This window comes from Physcomitrium patens, chromosome 15 (genome assembly GCF_059467195.1).
Source record: "Physcomitrium patens ecotype Gransden chromosome 15, ASM5946719v1, whole genome shotgun sequence".
Taxonomy (NCBI): Eukaryota; Viridiplantae; Streptophyta; class Bryopsida; order Funariales; family Funariaceae; genus Physcomitrium; species Physcomitrium patens.
In genome coordinates, this window is record NC_143424.1 from 6459080 (window position 1) to 6466550 (window position 7471).

Consider the following 7471-nt stretch of genomic DNA (forward strand, 5'->3'; position numbering starts at 1 on the left):
TAAAAAATTCAATGAGCACACTCAAATAGATATATTATTTTTCTTTCTTTCATCAATAATATTTTAAATGAAGTGGCAGGTTACAAAACCAATACGTTTATGAATAGATATTTGGATTATAATCAAATTTCCATAGTTCTAAAAAATTTCCATTAAATAGCTTTTCCAACTTCTTAGGATACCTTCATTTTTTTAGTCACGTCTTTTGGGCTTTGTAATGCTCTATTTGCCTTCCAAAGAGCCATGACATTTGTTTGTTTAGATTTGCTATAAAAATCTATGATGATATTCATAGATGATTTTAGCACCTATTTTAATATTAAGGACCATCTAAAATATATAGAAGTAATCTTAAGAATGTGTAAAAAAATAGAAATTACTTTAAATCTTGACAAAATATACTTGGTAATAAAAAATAGAATCTTATTGGATTATGTGGTTTTTAAAGAGGAAAAAGAACCAATCCAGAAAAAATAAAGATTATAATTAAAATATAACTTCTTATAAATGTTAAGGAGGTAGAAAGGAACTTAAGACATTTTGGATGGTATAGAGAATTAATTCCTAACTATGCCACAAAACCTTCATCTACTACCAACTTCAAAAAGAAGTTGCTTAAATTTGAGTAGAAAAAAGAGTGTCAAGATACCTTTGATTGAATCAAAATGATATTAAGCTCATATTCCATTTTAAAATTACCTAATTAGAATCTTTTCTTCCATATCTATTGTGATGTTTCATCTATTGCAATAAGTAGTGTATTATGTTAAGTAATAAAAGTTAGGCATAAAGATTATCTAATCGTATTTACTAGAAAAAAGTTAAATGTGACAAAACAAAATTATAGTACTACAAAAAGAGAATGCTTAATGATGGTCTTTTTTGTGAAGAAATTCCAACATTATCTTTTATTAAATTCTATGGTGTTTTTTGTTGATCATATATCCATCAAATATCTAATCAACAAAATAGATTTGAATGGTCATATAGCTCAATAGATGTTATTATTACGAAAATTTGATTATAAAGTAGAATAAAAACTTAAAAAGTTACGTAATCAAGCCAATCATCTTTTGAGGTTAGAAGAAGAATTAAGTCCTATTCCTATTGAAGGCAACTTGATAGATGTATTATTTTTTAATATTTCCAATCACCCTACTTAATACTATTACATTGTAGAATTTTTAAATTCTAATCAATTTCCAAAAGAATTATCCAAATACAAACGACATAAAATTGGAATTAATAGCATTCATTTGCTATTATAGAATAACAAATGTATTGTCAAGAGGTAGATGGTCTTTTCAAATGATATGTAGTAGTTGATGAAGTATCAACTATATTAATAGCATGCTATAATAGTGAGTATAGCAAATACTTTTAAAATAAATTGATGTCAAGGACAAAGACTCCATGAGGGAAAATATACACAAAAAGGCTATCTCGATATAATAAGTCAAAATATAAACAAGTTGATATATTAAAAAGAAACTGGAATGGCTATTGCCAAAAGACAAGAAACTAAAGACTCTTGAACCTAGACTAGAAGCAAGAAAGGAGTTGACAAGAGTGAAGAAGCCTTCACTCTTGTCTCTATATATACTATCTAACTAGGGGCTACGTGGCGACGTTCTGTAGGACCTCCAATATGTGTTGATTTTGTAGGACACATGCCTTGACTTACAAGGCAAGTTTTTCTACATGTGGGCCACATAGTTAGCTGGATCTTCAAGCTAACAACATGTGTGGCACATGGCCAACTTGTTGACCACGTTTCTAATCCAAAAAGTCAATTAAAGACACCTATGAAGTCAAAGCAGCATCTAAGAAGTTTCTAGGAAGCTTCTATATTAAATATTATAGAATTAACTTACTTTTATCTACTTTTACTTACTTCTACCTATTTCTATATGTAATTATTAGCTTACATGATTATGGCCGTGACATTACCCCCCCTTCTAGAGACGAGTTCCATGAGGAGCGGTCATCATATGTTGAAAAAATCTATGATGTGACGAATTATATTTGCCACATACTCTGATCTCTGTTCTCTTCGAAGATGATTGATAGAGCCTTTCAACCATCGGTAGTGTCCCATACCAGGGCGGAAAGACCACTCAGTTATTTGATCATTGTTGAGGCCTTCGTAACTTCCTTCGAATAGAATATTTGGAACACCATCAGGAGTTGTTCCTACCTCTAGCAAAATCACCAAACATCGGGAGTCCCTTCCCAAATCGTGATACCAAACGCGTTGTATCTCACCATCTATTCGAGGAAGAACATGTCATTCTTGAAGATCTTCATCTCGATTGCGTCGTCTTGAAGGTTGTGACAATCGTAATGTCTCATCCGGCAAGTCAGCAAATGAAGGTTCTTGAGTTGAATCCGCTAGTTGTTGGCTCTCCATCTAATTAGCGTCACAAATGCAAAGAAGTTACAAACAAGGATAGGAAATTGAATGTTATCTTTCCTCAATCTTGTTTGTTTTATAAAAGAGATTTTCATCTTGCTTTTGATAGATGTCGTTGATGAAAAACTTTGACTTTAGCTGATGCATTTGCTAGATTCCTAGATGGCTCCCATGTGCATTCACTAATATCATATCCGCGCCAATGAACAAGATATTCCAGCTTATTTCGGCGCCGCCTTGAGTCTAATATCTCTTCCACCTCAAATTCTTCATTATTATCTACTTCTATAGGAGGCGGTGGCATTTGTCTTCTTCCTTGTATATCCACTGTCTTATATGGTTCAAGAAAAGACACGTGGAATACAGGATGGATCTTCATTGACTCCGATAGATGTAACCGATATGCAACTGGGTCGATCTGTTCAGAAACAGAAAAGGGGCCAAGCCTACGATAGTCCAACTTGTCACAAGGTCGAGTAGTCTTGATATTGCGACGAAGTAGCCATACCTTATCACCCATGTTGAGTTGTGGTTGCTCCTTACGATATAGATCTGCGTTTATCTTCTGTTGTCTTGAGCTTCTTTCAATTGCGTCTTCATTATTGTATGTAACTCTGACAACCGATTTGCCATCTCTTCTGCTGCAGGATTATCAACTTTTGAAAAATCAAAAATATCAAGTCGTGGATGATAGCCATAATTGGCAAAGAAAGGTATTTGTTGCGTGGAAGAATGTACCGTATTATTATAAGCAAACTCTGTCAATGGCAGAAGGGTTGTCCAATCATCTTGTTGGTAGTTGATAGTACACCTTAAATATTGCTCCAAGACTTGGTTTACGCGCTCTGTTTGTCCATTAGTTTGGGGATGGAAAGCCGAAGATAGCTTTATGTCCACTTTTAAAATCTTAAAAAGTGTCCTCCAAAATCTTAACACAAATTGAGTTCCCATATCCGATATGATATCTTTAGGTAATCCATGATAGCGATAGATATTATCAATGAAAAGCTTAGCTGTTTCTTCACTTGTGATAGATTTTGTACATAGCACAAAATGTGCCATCTTGGTGAAACGATCTACTATCACAAATATAGAATCATAAGATCTTGAGCTTGGAAGATCTGTGATGAAATCCATAGAAACAGAAGACCATGGTTGTTCTGGTATAGGTAATGGCTGAAGAAGTCCGTAAGGTCGATGACGAGGAATTTTTGATCTTGAACAAATATCACATGATTGTACAAAGTCTTTGACTGACTTCCACATTTGTGGCCACCAAAAATCTCTTGATATGAGTTCCAAAGTCTTATTATATCCAAAGTGCCGTGCTGCTGGAAAGTCATGACGTGCTTGAAGAACACGTAAACGTTCTTCTCTTTCTGGAACATATAGGCGTCCTTCAAAATATAATAGATTATTCTTGAACTCAAACTTAGAAGGATCATGAGACTTGGAAGAATTATTCTCGATATCATGAACAAGAGGGTCTGAGGACATACTGGACTGGATTTGCTTGAGAAAAGTTGAATCAACAGTCAATGTTGATTTCATTGCTCGGAGATGAAATTGCTCCGGTTTCAAGAGGACCGTTCGTTGTTGCTCAAAAGCTGCATCTCTTTCTTTTGGTGCAAAATAAGAACGTCTAGATAGGGCATCGGACAAACCTTGTTGTTTTCCTGGCCGATAAGTGATAATGAAGTCGAATCTTGACAAAGACATACTCCAACGAGCTTGACGACGATTCAATACGCGTGCTGACATGAAATACTCGAGGTTCTTGTGATCTGTATACACAATGACTGGACTAGAAGTGCCTTCTAGATAATGACGCTATTCTTGAAAGGAATCCACGATCGCAAGAAGTTCTTTATCGTGGATCTCATAATTGATCTCGGCTGCTGAGAATTTTCTTGAATGAAAAGCTATCAGATGAAGTTTGTCATCTGATCCCATTTGTGATAAAACTGCACCCAAGGCAAAATCTGATGCATCTGTTTTCATAAAAAATGCCTTGGAAAAGTCAATACAGTATAAGACTGGTGCAGAGACAAACGATGTCTTTAAGGCTTCAAATGTTGCTTCCGCTTCTTGATTCCATTGGAATTTATCTTTACTAGTCAAGCGTGTAAGTGGAGTTGCAACTCGTGAGAAATCTTTGATGAAGATCTGATAGTAATTGGCAAATCCCAAGAAACATTGGACATCTCTTACTGTCCTTGGAATCTTCCAATCCATGATTGTTTGGACTTTCTTAGAATCCATCATGAGACCATCATTTGAAATGATGTATCCTAAAAAGTCAACTTGAGTAGTGTGAAATACATACTTTTCCATCTTGGCGTACAATCCTACTTGACGAACATGTATTTCATATTCTTCGACGTTCTTAGAATAGATCAGGATATCGTCTAGATAGCAGACGACAAAATTGTCTAAGAATTCTCAAAATACATCATTCATGAGATGTTGAAAAGCAGCTGGTGCATTCGTGAGTCCAAAAGGCATGACATTATATTTGAAATGTCCATATCTGGTTCGAAACGCAGTCTTCCATTCATCTCCTTCTTTAATCTGTACTAGATTATATACTCCTCTTAGATCTATTTTTGTATAGATCTTAGCTTGATTCAACTGGTCAAGGAGTCTTGATATCAAAGGTAATGGATACTTGTTCTTGATTGTGATCTTGTTGAGTCCTCGATAATCAACACACATTCATAAAGATCCATCTTTTTTCTTTACGAATAGAATTGGAGCTCTTGCTGGAGATTTTGAATGGCGTATGAAATTCTTCGCTAAATTCTCGTCAATATATGTCTTGAGTTCAGCCATCTCATGTTGCGATAAATTGTAAATTGGTCCAAATGGTGGCTGAGTTCCTTCCTTGAGGTCGATTGAACAATCATATGGGCGATGCTCAGGAAGAATATCTGCATTCTTTTTCTCAAAAACGTCTTGATACTCCTGATATTAACTTGGAATGCCACTGAAAGTCTTTACGTTTTCAGAAATATGTGCAGCATAAATAACAAAAGTTGATCCTTCTTTTGCTGCGTGTATAAATGCTTTTGCACCTATCAATACGGGTTTTACTATACTAGACTTATAATTTTTTACTTGGTTGGTAGAACTATTAATAACGCTCTGGAAAAAGTCAAGTTTACGTGAATTCCAATCTATTCAAGGGTTATATTTTTCTAGCCAGGATAAACCTAAAATAACTGGATTGGACGGGGATTTAATTATGTTAAAAGCTATGTAGCTATCATGACTGTCTATTGTTACTTTTATAGGATGAATTTCATGAGTGACATCTCCAGAAGATAAGGGACGACCATCTATGACTTCTACATGTACTGGTTTAGGTTTCTGTATAAAAGGTATTTTACGACTTTTAACAAATTGTTCATCTAAAAAACATGCTGAGGCTCCCGAATCTAATAAAGCAGAGGCTTTGTAATTCTTAGGTCCTAAATATAAGTCTATTATAAAACTAGGAGAAGGTTCTGAGGAGAGGATAGGACCTTCATTAGGAATTGTACAAGGTTCCAGCTGCATGGTCTCTATTATAGCTGGACGAATCCGTTTTCCGACATGTTGTCTTCTTTGACCGTCGTACCCCTCATTTTATAGTTGCGTCGTTTCTTTGGACAATGTTGAGCAGTGTGCTTAGGTTCTCCGCAATATAAACATAATCCTTCTTGACGACGACGAATCTTTTCTTGCTCAGTTAGGGGTTTAAAAGGTACCGCGTCAATTTGCATGTCTTCTACTTCCGAATGTACGTTTGGCAAAGATGTTGATGTTGCCATTGAGTAATAACGTTGAGGTTCCCATGAATGATTCTTGGATCAAAATTTGAAAAGTCGATTATCACATTTTACCGCAAAATCGATTGCTTGACTCAAAGTTTGAGGATCAAGTAAGTTGAGCATCAATTTCTTTACTTCGTATTGCAATCCATAAAGAAATTGACTGATGAGTGCAGCATCATCCCACTTGATGTCAATTGCAAGTTGTCGAAATTGTGAAGCATACACTGTTACTGAGCGATTTTTTTGTCGCAGAATTTGGATCTTATTTGTTGCAACACGAGTTGCATCGTGTTCACCATACATAGATCAAAGCTCCACCAAAAAAACTTCCAAATTGTCCAATATTGGATTTCGTTGTTCAAGAAAAGACGAAAACCACAATAATGTAGAACCAGAAAGTAGAGTGCCAATAAACCTGACTTGTGATCCTGGAGTTGGATAGCTTTGCGGTTGAAGTTCAATTGCCAATTGTACTTGATTGATGAACCCTCGAAACTTTGATCTCGTACCATCAAATTTCTCGGATAAGGCAATTCTTGGTTCTCTAGTGCTTACAAGGTATTGTACAATTGGAGAAAGAACGTGATTTGTTGTAGATGTTGAAGCAGTTCTGATCATCTCTATATCCCCACTTTCTGCTATTCTTGTTCTTTCCTGTATTGGTGAATTGAGTTGATGCATCGCAAGCATTAACTCCCTCATTTGCTCTTGCATTTGTGCCATTGCATTCTTCATTTTAACAAGCTCTGCCATAATGACACTAAGAAGAAAAATTTGTTTGATACTGCTCAAGACAAAAGAAAAGAAAGACTTGATAACAAAGAAGATACTAAGAACAATATCAGTTTAGAAGTGGGTAATCCGCAAACTTCTAATACGCTTATGTCTTGTCAAGAGAAAGGGGTAATCCACTCTTACTCAAGAAAAACAAAGCTTTGATATTGTAAGTGTACTCTTCTCAATCTGTCAAGGACAAAGACTTAATGAGGGAAAATATACACAAAAAAACTATCTCGATATAATAAGTCAAAATATAAATAAGTAGGTATATTAAAAGGAAACTAGAATGGCTATTGCCACAAGACAAGAAACTAAAGACTCTTGAACCTGGACTAGAAGCAAGAAAGGAGTTGACAAGAGTGAAGAAGCCTTCACTCTTGTCTCTATATATACTATCTAACTAGGGGCTACGTGGCGACGTTCTATAGGACCTCCAATATGTGTTGACTTTGTAGGACTCATG